The sequence below is a fragment of the Macadamia integrifolia genome, chromosome 6 (genome assembly GCF_013358625.1).
Source record: "Macadamia integrifolia cultivar HAES 741 chromosome 6, SCU_Mint_v3, whole genome shotgun sequence".
Lineage (NCBI taxonomy): Eukaryota > Viridiplantae > Streptophyta > Magnoliopsida > Proteales > Proteaceae > Macadamia > Macadamia integrifolia.
In genome coordinates, this window is record NC_056562.1 from 1993040 (window position 1) to 2010662 (window position 17623).

The 17623-nt window shown below is 41.1% G+C and overlaps 1 pseudogene; it reads right to left on the reverse strand.

Moving 5' to 3' along the window:
- LOC122080901 overlaps positions 1-17623 on the reverse strand; it is a 43528-nt pseudogene that overhangs the window by 17739 nt on the left and 8166 nt on the right.

Genomic DNA, 17623 nt, shown 5'->3' on the forward strand with positions numbered 1-17623 from the left:
GCAGCTCCAGTATCTAAGGCTCCATACAGGATGGCACCAGCTGAATTGAAGGAATTGCAGATGCAGTTGCAGGAATTATTAGAAAAGGGGTTTATTCGCCCAAGTGTTTCACCTTGGGGTGCCCCGGTGTTGTTTGTCAAGAAGAAGGATGGTAGCTTGCGTATGTGCATAGATTACCGGGAGTTGAATAAGCTAACCAATAAGAACCGGTATCCATTGCCACGCATTGACGATTTATTTGATCAGTTGCAGGGAGCCAGGGTATTTTCGAAGATAGACCTTCGGTCCAGCTATTATCAGCTCAAGATAAAGAGTAGTGATATACCCAAAACAACATTTAGGACTCGATACGGTCATTATAAGTTCCTAGTGTTGTCCTTCGGGTTAACCAATGCACCGGCAGCATTCATGGATCTAGGGGTGTCAACGGTCCGGGTTGGTGCGGTTTCGGTCCGGTTCCACCGGTTTCGGTGTGAGTTTGGAAGTGACCAAAACCGACCCATTAAGGATTTATCGGTTTCGGTCCGGTGTCGGCTTCGGTGCGGTTTGGGTTCGGGTTGGTACCGGTTTGGATTTATTAGGTTCATTTCGGTTTGGATCGGTTTTTTAAACCGGTATGGAGCCATTAGGAAACAACCAAATGATGAATTGTTGAACTTCGGTTTCTTAAATCGATTTGTAACCGGGTTGGTTTTGGTTTTTGGTCTAGTTTGGATTCGATTTTCCATACAAATGTATACAAAACTATTCAAATTTTGATTTTTTTAATGAATTTTGGAGTGTTTCGGTTTCTTACCGGTTTGGTTTCGGTTTCGGTTTCGGTCTGGGTTTTGAGCCGGTTTCGGTTTGGTTTCGGGTTCATCCGGTTTTCGGTGCGGTTCGGTTTGGTTTTGGGGTTACAATACTCGAAACCGAACCGAACCAATAAGGCTTTGGTTCGGTTCGGTCCGGATTGTTATCGGTTCGGTCCGGCCGGTTTTACCGGTTCGGTTTAGGAATTGACACCCCTACGTAGTAGAATTATTACACATTTGAACATTTTCGACAACTAACATTCATAAACGTGAGAAAAAAAAATATGATCAGTGGATGCTCAAAAGGTAAAATAAACTATCAAATAAAACAAAACAGAAGTAAAAGCTGCATCTTACCGATCCCTAGACCACGATATGGAGCCAAAAACCCCAAGGTCATTATATAAACACAGATAGTGCCAAATTCCTTCTTCTCAAGGCGGCATGCTATAGCACCAACACAAATGTCACTGTAGTATGCTACACAAAAGGGAAACATCTTTGAAGAACTTCATTAGACCATTTTGCATGCACGAAGAAATATGGCTACAGTTATAAAACAATTACTAAACCATGAAATATAAATGTCATTTGTGGGGTTCTGATCCAGATCAAAGAAGGAAGAAGAGAAGAACTGCCTACGGTTGTTCTTGGGCCAGTTTTGGTCCAATCCAGACCCAAACCAGATCATATGGGTCAGGTTTTGGTACAGGTCATCAACCCAGGTCGTGGGAAAGAAGTTTGAGGCTCACAGTTGTTAGTTTCCTAAATTTCAGGAATCCAGTCTTCAGTGTATAGCTGCCTGCGTATGGATAAAATCTTTTCCTTGAAATCAGCACAGGGTGGACCAAGTTATGGAGATCATAAAGCTTACGGTTGCTATATCTTCTAGATTTCTAAAAACTAGGAATCTTATCAAACCGTTGTATTTTTCTTTTTATTATACTGCTTATAGAAGGCTGGACAGGTGTCATTTTTAATTCCAGCTTCTTAGTTAAGTTATACTTAGTTTCTATTTTAACGATTTGCTTGAGTTGTAAGAAATTCCTTCCTACGCATGGAAGGTTTCCATTATGCTATTCCTTAAATTATAAATAAGAAGAGGGGGCAGATCTCTCCCCAACGATTTGAACCCCATATGAAGCTTCACTTTGCTGTGATGTTCTGTGAGATACAGAAGGCTGTGATATGCAGTAAAATACCCAGTGAAAATCTGGGCTGACTGGTGGGAAACTGGTCGTGGACGAAAGACTCTTAAGTCATCTCTTTCTTTCTTCCATCCTAATCCTTTTTTCTGTTACTGAGATTTTTAAGTATAACAGTTCTATTTAGACTCGTTCACGGCTGTTTCTGTGGGCATATAACAGAACTTGGTTAAAGAATATTCTCCCGAAGACCAAACAGTACCTGTCTTCCCTTGTATTTCTTTTCCGTTTGGCCTTTCTGATCTGGAACATCTAGCTATCATCTTTGGCTGATATTTTTGTATGTTGCTTTCTATTCTAAGAAGATAATTTGACAAGATTTTGGTGCTGACCAAACTTAAAGACCTGGAGTTTTGAGTTGCTACAAAAATCTGAGAACTCTAAGCTTCTATTTTGAGGGAGTACCTGTGGAACCTCATCCAACCATTGGATTCCTTCCAACTTTTGGGAATTAATACTATTGTTTCAGACCTACAACCGAACATATTTTCAGTCCTAAACCTTCTCTCAAGGCTGGTACAAATAGTGCCCGCGATCCTGCTTGTTGAGTGGGAACTTGTAAGTTGTAACTTGCTGAAAGGGTAATCCTACTCCTTTAGGTTCTGGGAAAGTATCCCGAAAGGAAAGCTATGTATGCTTGGCAGACTACAGAGGTCATTATCAAATCTGATTCAATAAAAAAGGATATCATTTCATCTCCTTCAGCAAGAATGATTAAGTAATTCAAATGATTAAAGACTAATCAAGTAAGACAAATGATTAAAGAATGATTGAGTAAAACCATCCAATGAACAATGTAGCTTTTAAAGAAGGGCCAATTTCAGAATTGGACTTCAGTGAGACATTTGGCGACGCTTCACATGTCACACTTTCATCACATGCTTTTCTCTGAAAAGGACTCCACAACAACCACATTCTTGTCTCTGATTGGGATTTTATGCGTGACATTCCTTTGATCATTAGAGATTCACATTAAACTCAACTCCACTCACTCACCAAGTAGTTCAATGTGTCGCTTCCGGGAATGCCCTAGCATAAGGTCAAAAATGTAAATTCTAGGATCCATGCTAAAAGGTTTGCCTAAATTTTTACAATGCCAGCTGCCAACCTGATCCACCAACCGGCCTTTATCCGGGCTTGGAACCGGCAGCATAAAACACTGGCAGAGTTATTTGAGATGTGCACATTGGAGCAAACTATGTACCTCAGATACTTTCAAAAGATTACAGTAGGTATCTATGAGTGTTCAGGCACCACAACTTGATTAATATGATTAGTCTATTTTTGCACACTAAGGAAACAATTTTTACCAAATGTCTCGATAAAGGATAAATATATTTCTCTTCGTCAGAAAAAAAAAAAAAAAGATCAAGGGATGCACAAAGGATCAGATTCAGATAGTCCCCATAAAAGGATTGAAAAGATCAGGTTCACTGAAGATCAGGCGACTTATGCCAATGGATCAGATAATCCTGTGACACTATATCAGGATCAACTACGGCTAATATTGACCCTGATGCAGGAAAATCACATAAATGGGCTATTTGAGTGGAAATAAGTCCTGTGTTGGGTTACATATAAGTTGCCCTTTGATCCAAGGGTTCTCATTGTAAGTCAAGTAAGATCAGTTCAGACCAAATTTGTGGGGTTATTTGCGTCCTTTTTTATGTTAAAAGTTGGCCAAGTCAAGTACAAGAATCTTTAGGAATTTGAATCCAGATTTCATTCCAAGTCTATGTTCTGTTTTGTAGAGTCTTAGTTGGAATTTGAGTGTCCAATACCAGTCTGTTTTGGCTTTTCCAAGTAGTAGTTTGAAATCCAGGTCATTGTAGGATTAGTAAAGAGTCAGTTTGTCATGTCTACATATAGAGGTAATGGCCTATGGCCTCACCCACAAATTTTATAAATAAAATTTATCAGTTCTTTAACTGTTCTGCTGTGAGTGATTCATGGTCTTGCTGGGTGGATTCTCAGTTGGTTACTTGGTGGATTCCAACGTCCTGTTGCAGGTATGATGGAGTCAACCCTTTTCTTATTCTTTATTTCTGATCTCTGGTTCAAGTGTCTTCAACAATATAGTTCTAGTTTCCCGAACCAGAATCCTAGTATTACTAGGACTTCTCAGCCGAGTCCTATCCAGTTATCAGAATTGCTCTTAATTTTCTAGCAGGTAGTGTTAGAACTCCCTATGGGTTTGAGTTTGAAACCCTATTGAGGATACCACACAGAAAACACAAGAACACGAATCTAATAAAATTATGGAGGATCGATTTGTACCTTTCACCTAGTATGTTGAAGATGATTGATGTTGGTCACTCCTACTTTCGCTCTCTTGGCTTGGCTATGGATCTTCTACAGCCCCTTAAACCTCCTTGGTTCTCTCACTTTAGTGGTACAGTGGGGAAGAGTGAATAATGGCCGTAGGGACCCAAAACCTAGTATTTATAATACTGTTCTGCACTCAAAACCCTAAACCACAATGGATTGAGCCAGCATATCCCTAAGCTTGAGAGTGGACCGAACCAGTTCATGCAATTTGACTATCACCCATTTAATCAACCCGAATAATTAATTTAGCCCATAAATCCAACAGGTAGGCCTCTTCAAAAGTGACACTGGACCAGGATACTAGGCTAATCGGATCAGTCCTTTCTGAGATATCAGATTTTTCCCATAAGACTGTCATTTTTGAATTTCTGATTTAGCTCTAATCTGTCCTACGCTTACAGTTTTCTGCATATTATTCTTATTCAAATGGTCAAGTACAATGAAAACCCCCTGTAACAAGGTCCAACACATTCATAACCAAACCCAAGGCATATTTGCACTCAAATAAGCCCATTTATGTGATTTTCCTGCATCAGATCTAGATCAGGATCTGCCAACCATAGAAACCTTGGTCTAAAGTGTCTTTTGCTGTTTGAGTGCAAAACTTGAAGCATAAATGCTCTAAGTTGCATGCTAGGATTCATGAAAACAACTACATAAAACCCAATTAAATACTTAGTGGGTTATATAAGAACATAGGTCCAAAGGTTATAAGAACAGTGGAATTAAATACTTAGTGATTTACATAAGAACATAGGTCCAAAGGTTAGAAAGTGAGGATGAGAGGGATGACATTAGAAAGGATTTCTTCTGATAGCGTTGAGTTGAACATGTGACTGACATATCATCCTAACTGGAAATCCAAGAGAAAGTAATCATCCAACTCATACAGTAACGAATGGAACAGAAATATTGTTTGACTCGTCAGCGACAGAAGTTTTGACTTTTGCGAATCCAAGGCCCCCAACAGTGAAACAGATATTCAAGAAGTAAATATTTTCCCGTTAAAGAAGAACAATGCCAGTGGAGCAAGGTTGAGAATAGCCCTTCTAACCAAGCCCAACAGGCATCACCTAATGATACAACCAAATAAGCAACCTTCCCTCACCTCCACCCGATGCAGTAGAACTATCATAGCTGGCTGCAAGGTTTAAGATCTCGCTCTCGCATCCCATCTCGTTAATCCAAAAAAGAGAGATGATTCACAGAGATCATGTATTTTTTCCCCGTCAACTCGGTGGCTGTCTAGTCTTGGTAACCCCTAAAAGTTGGTATTTACCCTATTTTAGGCCTTCTAAACACAATGGAAACATCAGTGTTTTAAAAATCAAACCTAAAATTATACTTTGACTTTGTACCTTATGTAAGTAGTCTCCAACTCTTCGAACCTTAGGCTAGTATGCTCTATTCCATAATCCACATTCCACAATCAACACATGACGCAACATAATCATAAGAATTTAAAAGATATCATATATAAGAAAAGTGACTCCAAATGGAGATCCTCAAGCAAAAGCACCAAAATCATTGCTCCTTAGGGTTTTTCTTCAAAAAAATAGAGAGGCGAGATTTGGCGAGATCTCGGTCGAGTTTTTGTACAATTTGTATCTCGCCATGCATCTCGTCTCGCATTTTTTTAAAAAATAAGATATTAGCGAGATATCGCCGAGATCTTGAACCATGGTTGGCTGGACCGGCATAAAAATCTGAAAACACAGACCGAGGCAAAACCGAATCCCACCACATGCAGAGAAACCCCCCCCCTCCACTTTGGTGTTCAATGCTTCTTTTTGCCAAATCTTAACCTTAATATTAACACTTGGAGATTAAAAATTGACAATTCAAAATCACTTGGAGCTGCATTTCTTCTCAAGAACACTTCTAGGTAGAAATATTTTATAAGAACTAGTTTTTCCATATAAACATGATCAACACTTGTTTGTTGACTATGCATTATTTACGCCGAACAATGTACACTGATCTATGGATTGATGAAGGCCGAATTCTTTTTCTGTTTTTTATTTTTTTATTTTTTTTTTTGGGTAAAAAAAATTGATTTTCTTACAAAAATAAATGGAAAAAAAAAAAAGGTTTACAGTCATTGTTTGGATTACAATTTTATATTTTTGGACAACGTTAGCGACCTACGGCCTCCACGGTGTCGCTTTTTGCAGTTAATAAAATAATTATTTTAACTTATAAAATTTACAAAATATTTTTAAAAATTACAGAAAATCCAAAAAAAAAATTGGGAAAAATATCTATTTTGTTTTGAAAAATATTAAAGCTGATGAAAGCATTGTTAGCATATTTCAACCTGAAAATGATAATTCTTTTGTTTCATTCCATTATAATTTTTTATTAACTATGGCATTATTATTTATAAAATATATATATATATATATATATATAATTTATTTTTAATTAAGAAAAGATACAAGAGGTAGCAGAAAAATAGGAAATAAATATATGATTATTTTAGGACTTTGAATTGATTTTTTTTTTTTTTGGATGAATAAATAATTCATTACCAAGCAGGGAGAAGAATATACAAAGGAGGGGGGGAGGAGAAGGCTTAAGCCAACAAGGAAAAGCCAACTCAAGGCAAACTAAACTACAACAAACAAAAAGGAGCAAATAAAGCTTAATACAACCAATAAACAAAACTAAAATCAACAAAACCATCCCAAGGAGAGGGGAGGAGGGGGTGAAGGCATCATCTAGGCAGAGAGGGGGGGACTGTGGTGGCTTCAGAAGGAGGGATGGTTTCCACCCTCAATCTCCAAGAGGTGATGATGTGAACATTTCTAACGGAGTTGGCAACTGGGCGGCCATGAAGGGTATGGATTTTGGAGGTAGATAAGCTTTCCAAATCTCCTCCTGGGAGCGAGATTTGGGGGTCCATCTACGAATGTTACGTTCCATCCAAAGGTGAGTGATGGTTGCAGAGAAAGACAATTTACCAATAGTATCGCAAATAGAAGAGCCCGAGAAGGTCATGTCAATGCAATTCCATACCCTGGAGAAGGTTAGGATGGGTCTCCTAGCCGGCCAGCACTTGGAGAGGACAAGCTTCCAGATAGAGGAAGAGAGAAGGCAGAAGAAGAAAATATGAGGGATATCCTCCACACCCTGGGGACAGAGACAGCAGGAGGGGTTGGCTAGGATCTTCCGGTGAATGAGGAAGGATTGGGTGGGGAGGCAATTAGAAGGGCAACACTAGAGGGTGGAACTTTGGCGGGGGGAATATGGCCTTTAAACCAAACCAACTTGTGCGAATGAAGAACCACGAGAGAGGAGGTATGGATGTGAGACCAAGCCAAGGCAGAGGAAAAGATCCCAGAGGAGGAGGGGAGCCAATTGCACTTATCCTCTCTACCTCTGTGGCTAGGGGGGAGAGGAGGAAGGGTGGTCCAGAGATCAAGAAGAGGCTGAGAAGAGGGGGGACCAACCCGAGGGGGAAAGAATAGAGGAGACGAGAGCGTTGGCAAGAAGACCAGAGGAATAGATGATTCTAGGAGATATCAAGTGGGAGAGGATGCCAGCAGGGTGCCAAGGGTCTTTCCAAAGAGAAGTGAACAGACCATTGCCGATGGAGAAGGAGATGGCAGAAAGGGCTATGGATCTATGATCAAGGATCTTTCACCAGATCCATGAGGCATCAGGAATGTGAGTGGCAGTTGTGCTTGAGGAACCCAGCATGGATCCAATCAACCCAGATACTTTTATGTTTGGACATAATTTTCCAGATGAGCTTGAGGACCACGACAGAGTTGGCGTCCTTGATTCTCCTAATTCCAAGCCCTCCCTCAGATTTAGGAAGGCAAACCTTCTTCCAGCTCAGAGGACGAAGGAATTTGGGGGAGTCAGAACCTTTCCAAAGGAAGGAGCATAAGAGACTTTCAAAAGACTTAATCACAGAGACAGGAAGGATAAAGGTGCCAGACCAATAGAGGTACATAGACTAGAGCACCGATCTGATGAGGGTGAGACGACCAGCGAAGGAGAGGAGCTTGCCTTTCCAAAGTTGAAACCTCTTTCTCAGCTGATCAAGCAAAGGGGTACAATGGTGAGAAGATAGCCTGGGGGAAATGAGGGGGAGGCCCAGGTATTAGCAGGTAGTCTAGAGGGATACCAGAGATTCCGAGGAGGATATTTTGGACATCGGGTGGGACGCCAGAGAGAAACATGTTGGATTTAAGGAGGTTGATCCTGAGACCCGAAAGAGATTCAAAGGAATGGAGGGAATCCATGATAGTGGAGATGAAGAGGGCATCTGCCTTAGAGAAAATCATGATGTCATCAGCAAATGCCAAATGGGAGAGAAGGGATTTGCATTTGGGGATAGGAGAAATGAGATAAAGGTCTGTTACGGATTAAATGGAGCGGGAAAGAACCTCAAGGGATAAGGAGAAGAGGAGGGGGGAGAGGGGACATCCCTGATGAATACCACTACCAGAGGGAAAGTATCCAGCTGGACTACCACTCAGGAGGACAAAGAAACAAGGGGTGGAAATGCAAGTACGAATCCAATGAATGAAGGAGGGAGGAAGGACATGAGAGTCAACATATTGGAGATAAAATCCCAACTGATCGTGTCAAAAGCTTTATGAACATCAATCTTGAGAAGGGCAGCAAGGGAGTAAGACTTGCAGTCGAAACCATGGACAATTTCATGACAAAGGATGATATTGTCAGAGATGCTCCTTCTATCAATGAAAGCAGATTGATTGGGACTAACAATCAATGTTGGCTAGGATTTTTGAATCCTGTTGACTAGGATTTTGGCAATGAACTTGTAGAGGAAATTACACAGGGAAATGGGTCTGAAGTCACTCATACACTTTGCTCCTTCCTTTTTGGGGATTAGGGAAAGGAAAGTGTGATTGGTCCCGCCAATTTGATTAGGATTTAAGAAGAAATTGTGCACCGCTCGAATGAGGTCGTTTCGAATGATGTTCTAGCTAGCGGAGAAGAAACCCATGCTAAAGCCATTGGGACCAGGGATTTATTGGCCTTGTGGGAAAGAATGGCCGTAAGGATGTCCTCATCATTGGGGATGGATTGGAGGAGCGGAAAGAGCTTAGTGGGGACAAACTTATTGATGAGATTAGGGGGGATGGGGGGTTGGGAGGGGAAGAACTAAAGAGTCTCTGAAAATGAGAGGCCGCTTCAGCCTTGATGAGATCGGGGGAGAGGAGCTCAACCCCAGAGGAGGAGATAAGCTAGGGATGGCATTAACGTTGTTCCTGGATCTGAGGGAACGATGGAAGTAAGAAAAATCGGAGTCTCCCAGCTCAAGCCATTTGATGCGGGCTTTTTGGTGGAGGAAAGATTCCTCTTGGCCCAAAGCCAGAGATAACTCAGAGGCAGCAACTTTTTCCTCCTCAGCCAGGGTAGGATTAAGGAGATCCAGCTGGAGTCTAGCTTGGATGGAGAGAAGAGTGTCTCGACAGGAAGCAACCTGAGAGGAGATGTTCTCGAAAGTTGAGGGATTCCAAAGCTTAAGGGAAGCTTTCACATTCTTGAGCTTTTTGGCCAAAAGCCAATAGGAGGGAAAGAGAGCGAGGGGTGGGCATATTCTAAGCATTTTGGACAAGAGGGAAGAAGTTTGGATGGGAAACCCAATATCAAAGAACTTGAAAGGTTTAGGGCCAAAGGAGCGAACGGGAAAAACATGGATAGAGATGGGGTTGTGATCAGAGATACAAAGAAGACCAAAGGTAGCATACGAAGATGGAAAAGAATCTAGCCAGGCTCCATTGATAAGGGCTCGGTCGAGCTTCCATGTCACCCTGCAATTTCCTGATCTCCGGTTATGCCAGGTAAATTTGGCACCTGACCAACGGAGATCAGTGAGATTTAGATCTTCAATGCAATCATTGAAAAAGTCAACCGACGAGGAATCAATGGGGTTTCCTCCCTGCCTTTCGTGGCTATAGGGAGTGACATTGAAGTCTCCCGCAATGCCCCAAGGACTGGATCAAGAGATGGGGGCTAAGGAAAGCAAGTTAACCCAGAGGGGAAGCCGAAGGGGGGCCCGGTTGAAGGCATAGATTATTGAGAGAAACCAAATGAATGGGCGAGAGGGATGAAAGATAAACAAGTGAATGGTTTGGGCAGAGAAGGTGAGTGGAGATGGACAGAAAGGAGGGATCCCAAAGGATCCAAATCCTCCCATTGGGGCTGTGGAGATAATTGGAAACAAAGGACCAAGAGGGAGCTATGGAGGAGGCGATCCGGGAGGCATTGGCTTCCAAAACGTGAGTTTCCAAAAGGCAATAGAGGTTAGATTTAGAGGAGTGAATGAGAGATCTAATATCTGCTTGTTTAGCCAAGGAATTGAGACCTCGGACATTCCATACTATCCAAGGAATCATGAGGAACCGAGGGTGGGGGGCATTGAATGTTTGGTGGAGCAACGGGGGGTCTTGGGAATGGGGGGACCCGGGGGAAGGGTGACAGCTAAAGCCAATGATAAGGGAGGTAGTTGGGGAGGTAATGTAGACCAAGTCTACAGTTGGGGAGCTAAAGCCAATGATAGGGAGTCTAACCAAGTCTCAACTGCAAGAACTTTTAATCGAAGAACAACCAATAATAAAGGCATAATAGTAGTATAGATTAAAACTGAATAAAACCAGATTTGGAATTCAAGTCTACCAAGTCCAGAAATCAGGTCTTGAACACTTTGAACAACAAAGAAGAATGATATAATAAAGAAGAAGAGGACCTTGGATGGTTGAGAAAAGAAGAAAAATAACCTCTTAGGCTTCACACCGGAAAGAGTCAATTAGATCAAGCAATAATTCCATCAGCCTTAATCAAACACAAGATAACTCTCCATGGAGAAGATAATAGCAGCAGCCATTAATTTATTTATCAAAATCATCTTAACTTTAGGAGCCTCCTTCTCTTTATTTATAAAGTTGATGGGGGAGGGAATTACAAAATAGAAGGTTCCTCAAAAAGGTAATCAAATATTCTCCTAATACAATAGCTACTAAAAACTGAAATTAGAAACTAATTGAAAAAAGAAACTAACTACTAATGACTTGACTCAATTAATAATTTGACTCCTAAGGAAACAAATATAACTCAAATAAAACCTAACTAAAAATGAAACTAATGAAAATGGAAACTAACTAGTAATCCTGTATGCATCTTTAGAACCCCACTTTTAGACCAATAAAAGTGGTCTATTACACTCAAAACACAAGGGATCAAAGGCCCAACATGTATGGAACCCAACCATAGGCTTATTCCTAATAAAACAAGCCATTTTTGGTGATTAATCTGCATCAGGAGAAAGAAGATCTGGTTTTGGTGGAAGGTATTTTTGCTTGTTTTCTTTTGGTTGGTTTTGGTGGATGAAGGGTTGTTAATGGTCGATGGGATGGTAATGGTGATGGGGTTTAACAAAGGAGGAGGAGGCATAAAATGTAGAGTGCCAGCCGAAGGGTTGGTAGGATTTGCAGTGAATTGCACATGTCCAAGGAGGCATCAGTGTTGTTAATGGTCGTAGCGCCCAGGAGACTTGGTTGCAGAGGTTGCCGAGGAGAGTCCTAAACAAGGGGAGCTGAGATGGGGCCTTCAATGGTGGTCTGGGTAGAGCTGCAGTTACGATTTGGGCCTAAGTAGTAGGGCAGCAGAGATGCTTGGAGGCAGAGGTCTTTAGAGGCCGCCGGAGATGATGTCGTGGCAGGGCGGAGGCGAGTGGACCCTGGGGAGCAGGGCAAGGTCGACAGAATAATGTTGTGAGCTTCGGAAGTCACCGGAGACACAAAGGTCAAGTCACTAGTGAAGCTGGAGTTAGCTCCAAGGTTGCAATTCAAATGTAAATCATTTTCTAGGGGCAACCGAGAAGAGGCAGAGAGCTGGCCTTCCGAGGCTAGAGGCTAGAGGCTAGATGCTAGAGACGAGAGGCATTCGATGGTGCATGGAATGATGCAGGCAGAGGCGTGGCCTTCCAAGGCCAGGGAGAGACGTCAGAGACAGGGAGGTGAGTAATTGGGTCTGGCGATGAAGTCGTGGCAAGAACCGAGGCTGACGGAAAGATGGGAAGTCCAGAGGGACTGACGGGAAGCACTGTTGATCATCGACGTCAATCGAGAGGGGTGGCCAGGGAGATTCAGAAGAGGGGAAACATAACCAGGCGAAGAGGATAGGTTAGTCGGGTCAGGCGTGACCTGCAACGGGTTAAGGATATGGGCACTGGTGGTTGGGTCGGCCAGAGAGATAGGTTAAAGGGTAGAATGGGTAGTGTTTAAATGGTCGGGTGAGGAGATGGGTGGGTTAGGTTGGGTTGTTGAAAGGGTGGGTCGGGTTGTAGAGGTTACATGGGTATAAGGGGTGATCCATCGGGTATTTAGAGAATTGATTATAGAGGCAAATGCCCACAAGTTCTTTATGAAGTGCAAAAAGGCAATGTCTAAGCACCTAAAGGGAGGAAGGTTAAAGAGAGCAAAAAAGCAAAGGGCAGAAGAAGAATTTGATGAGGCAATCGTAAAGAAACACCGAGCAATATTTCATATTGACCTTGTTGACTCTTATGACTTTGATAGTGATTACAGGCTTGATGATTTTGAGACAAAGGAAGAATAGAGATAGTACCATAACGAACCCTATTAGGTCTCCCGAATGCGGGTTCCACATCAATTGACCTCAGAGATCAAAAACCATCATCTTCAAGATCATCATCGAGGTTAATATCTTCCTCAAGAGGAAGATCATCATTAATACATCCTCTTTGTTCATATTAACCAACAACTACTCCAACTCAACCATAGTTAGGGGATAGGTACGTTTAGGACGCTTACTGGCGAAGTGACCTTTCTCTCCACAATTACAACATACAATGTTCTTCAACCAATCATTGCCTCTAACAACTTCTAGCTTCTGTTCTCCACTCTACATGATCCGGGCTTCTTTTCTTCAATACATTGTGGAGGCCTATAAACTGTAGGAGTTTGGATCATACACTTCAAATAATGATACTCTTTTCAATTGTTTTGGCATAAGTTGTTGCCATATCAACAGACTCAAAGTCAACGTTAGCAACTCTAGTTGGATCTCAGTACTTAGCCCACTAATATATCTCAACCAGTTGCTAGTCTGCTTCCTAAAGTCAACACCTCAAAGATAATATGTGGAATTCTATCATGTAGGTATCCACATCCTTGTTGCCTTGCTGAAAATTGAGCAATTTGTGAAATAGAACTTCTCATAATTAGGAGGAACAAGCTTCTTATTCAAAACCTGCTTCATGACCTCCCAATTAGTAACAGGTCCTAGTCACCTGATAAACCTTGAATGTAGTATGTCATCCCACTATAAGCATGCATACCCAATCTACTTGGTGAGGATGAGTTCACACTACTCATCCGAAAAGGATTTGTAAGCAAAAATCCTTTCAACCTCGGTAAGTCAATCAAGAAATTCTTGGGGGCCCTTTTCACCACTACAACAACAACAAGAAGAAGCTAAACCTTATCCCAACTTGATGAGGTCGGCTACATGGATCCATTTTTGAACATATTAATATTGGGACATGACAGATTAATGAAGAAAAATGCAATATGAAAAGTGAGGTGAAAGATGAGAGTAGCAAAGTAAGAGGAGAACACAGCCCAGTAAGACAGAAGAATCTCAGCTAAATAGGGTCGGCCACAAGGATCCATGCTCTCTAATAGGCTCTATCCGAGATCATACTTGGTACGAGGCCTAAACTGTGCATGTCATTCCTCACAACTTCTCCTATGGTCATTTTAAGTCTTCCCCTAGCTCTTGTAGCCTCTTTAATCTGAATCCTATCACTCTTTACTAGGGTGTTGCTAGGCCTCCGTTGAATATGATCATATCAGCTCAAACGGCTTTCTCGAAGCTTGTCATTGATCTGGGCAACTCCCAAATCCACTCTAATACACTCATTTCTTACTTTATCCTTCCTAGTTTTACCACACATCCATCTTAACATCCTCATCTCTGTCACACACATCTTCTCTGAATGACACTTCTTAATTGCCCAACATTCCGCTCTGTATATCATGGTCGAACGCACAACAATCCTATAGAATTCTCCCTTAAGCTTTAAAGGGATACGTCAGTCACACAACACTCCGGACGCAACTCTCCACTTCATCCATCCCACTTTTTTTTTGGATGAATCATCCATCCCACTTTAATTCTTTGAGAGACATCATCCTCTATGTCGCCTTCTTTATTTATGATCGACACAAGGTATCTAAAATAGTCCTTTTATAGAATCTCCCTCTCTTCAATCTTCATTGCTTCATTATCCATCACAGAGTGACTGAAGTTACACATCATATATTCCGTCTTTGATCTACTAATTTAAAACCTCTTGTTTCTAAGGTTGATCTCCATAGCTCTAGCTTAGTGTTGATCCTTGCTTTAGTCTCATCCACTAAAACGATGTCATCGGCGAAGAGCACACACCAGGGCACCTCATCTAGAATGTTCTTGGTTAACTCATCCATGATAAGAGCAAACAAGTAAGGGCTTAAGGTCAATCGTTGATGTAACCCAATTGTAAATGGAAATTCCTTGCCTTGGTTTTCCACAATTCTCACTAGTCACCACGCTCTCATAAATGTACTTATCATATCCACATATGTACTCGACACCCCTCTCTTAGCTAGGACATGTCAGATTAAATCTCTAAGGACTCTTTCATATGCTTCTTTAATGTTAATAAATACCATTTGGAGATCCTTCTTATGGGCTCTATAACTTTCGATGAGCCTCCTTAGAAGGTCAATAGCCTCTGTTGTGGATCTACTTGGTATAAAACCAAATTGGTTTTCCAATATATGAGTCCACAAGAAGGGTTCCATAATCAATAACTCATCCTTTTCCCAAGTAAATGGGGTCGGCTACATGGATCCACGAGTGGGGAAGACAAGAAAGAAAAGAAAGAGGGAAAGAGAGAAAAAAAGGAGAAAAGCAAAGCAACACCTCCCAGACACCCCAACTACAAACATTTACGAAACGGATCTTTGTCCTCCAAACAACTCTATTTGATGTCATATTATGATCAAGGTGTAGCCTCTACATGTCTTTCCTTACCAACTCATCAATGGTCATCCTAGGTCTGCCGCTAGCCTTTTAGCTCCATCCATCTGGATCTGATCACCTCTGCATTGGAGCATCTCAATGCCTCCGTTAGACATGTCCAAACCACCTTAAATAGCATTCTCGAAGCTTGTCCTGAATCGGGGCAACTCCCAAATCTGCTCTAACCCCGGTCATTCCTCACTCTGTCTCTCCTAGTTTTGCTGCACATCCCATCTCAACATCTCAGCTCTGCCACAATCAACTTATTTATATTACGCTTCTTGATTTCCCATCATTTCACCCCATACATTATAGCCAGTCGTATGATTGTCTAGTATAATTTTCCTTTAAACTTTAGAGGAATACGTCGATCACACAACACTCCAGAAGCAACTCTGCTTCATCCATCCACTTTTATAAATCATCATCTACCTCACCTTCCTTGTTTATGATCGACCCCAGATATCTAAAAAAGTCGCATTGTGGAACAACTCTCTCCAAGTTTCACCACTACATTATCAATCCTTGAGATACTAAAGTTACACTTCATATACTCCGTCTTCATTCTACTCATCTCAAGACCTCTTGATTCCAAGGTAGATCTCTATACTCCAATTTATCGTTAATCATAGCTACAATCTTAGCCACCAGAACAATAACATCTGCAAAAAACGGAATCCCTCCTTGAAAGTCCTTGGTTAAACATCCATGATAATCGTAAACAGAAAAGGGCTTAAAGCGGATCCTTAATGTAGCCTAATTATAATTGGAAACTCACTACCTTGACCTCCCACTGATCTCACACTAGGCATCACTCCCTCATACATGTCCTTAATTATATCCACATATTTACTTGATACCCCTTTCTTCTCCAATGCATTGCCAGATTAACTCTTTGGGTACTTGGTCATAGGCCTTTTCTAGGTCGATGAAGACCATATTAGATCGGTCGTAGGCCTTTTCCATGCCTTTTTTTCTAGATTTTTCCATAAGGCTCCGCAATAGGTAAATACTTCCATAATGGATCTCCCAGGCATAAAACTGAATTGGTTCTCTAATATACTAGTTGCTCTTCTTATACGCACTTCGATTACTTTCTCCCATAATTTCATAGTATGACTCAAATGTTTTATGCCTCTATAGTTATTGCAGCTCTGGATATCGCCTTTACTTTTTTAGATGGGGACTACAAACTTCTACTCCATTCATCTGGCATCTTTCTAGTGTTCAAACTTTTGTTAAACAACTTGGTTAGCCAGGAAATCTCACAATCCCAAACTCTTCCACTCTTCAATTAGGACCTCATCCGAGCTTGGTGCTTCCTACTTTCATCTTCCTAAGGGCTTCCTTAACCTCGGTCAAACCTATCTTTTGTACATATCTATGATGCATACAGTCATGATGGGAAGTCACTCCACTCCCACTAGAGTTGTTTCCATTTAGGATGCCATAATCCCTATCAGAAAATTGTTGTGACATCCTGGGGTATATCTAGACCAGGTTGATGCCTTTACGGTGTATCTTCGATCCATAAGGAATGAAACTGAGGAGTTGGCGTAGATAGTATTCCTTCATCGCTTTTCGCCCCCCCCCCTCCCTTTAATTAGAGAAAACATCTCTCCCATAAACTTGTCAAGCTTAGCCTTATTCCTGTCAAACCTGGCTTCAATATTTTCTTGATTCTCAACCAGTTCCCTTCAACTCTAAACTAGCTAACGATATAACTTATGCAACTCAGAATTTGTGATGTGACCTGTCATAGTTAGTAACTGCTAGAATTTCAGCTCTGATACCAATTGATGCAATCCAGGGTTCTGAAACCCTTAAATTGGATCATTTATAGATCCACTCAACTAATTAAAATCCAAGTACAATGAAGTGGTGGCAATTTATTCAATTTCAAAATCAAATTCTGAAAATCTCAATTGTTGGTTACAAGTTATTATATAGATTTAAACAAAGAGTTCTATTCCTATTCCAAAACTAAAAGTAAACATTAACTATTAACTCTAATTTCTACCTATGACTCCATTAAAGAATAAAACAATACAAAAATTACAAAATTAACTTGAAAAGATAAATCCATGTTGAATGGAGTAATGACTTATGTCTAATATGACACCAGTTCTCTTTACTTACAACAATGGAGAGAAGGTTCTAGAGAATTACAAAGACCATTAAACCCCTTAGGGTCTGTTTGTTAAATGAAATTTTCCCTAAAAC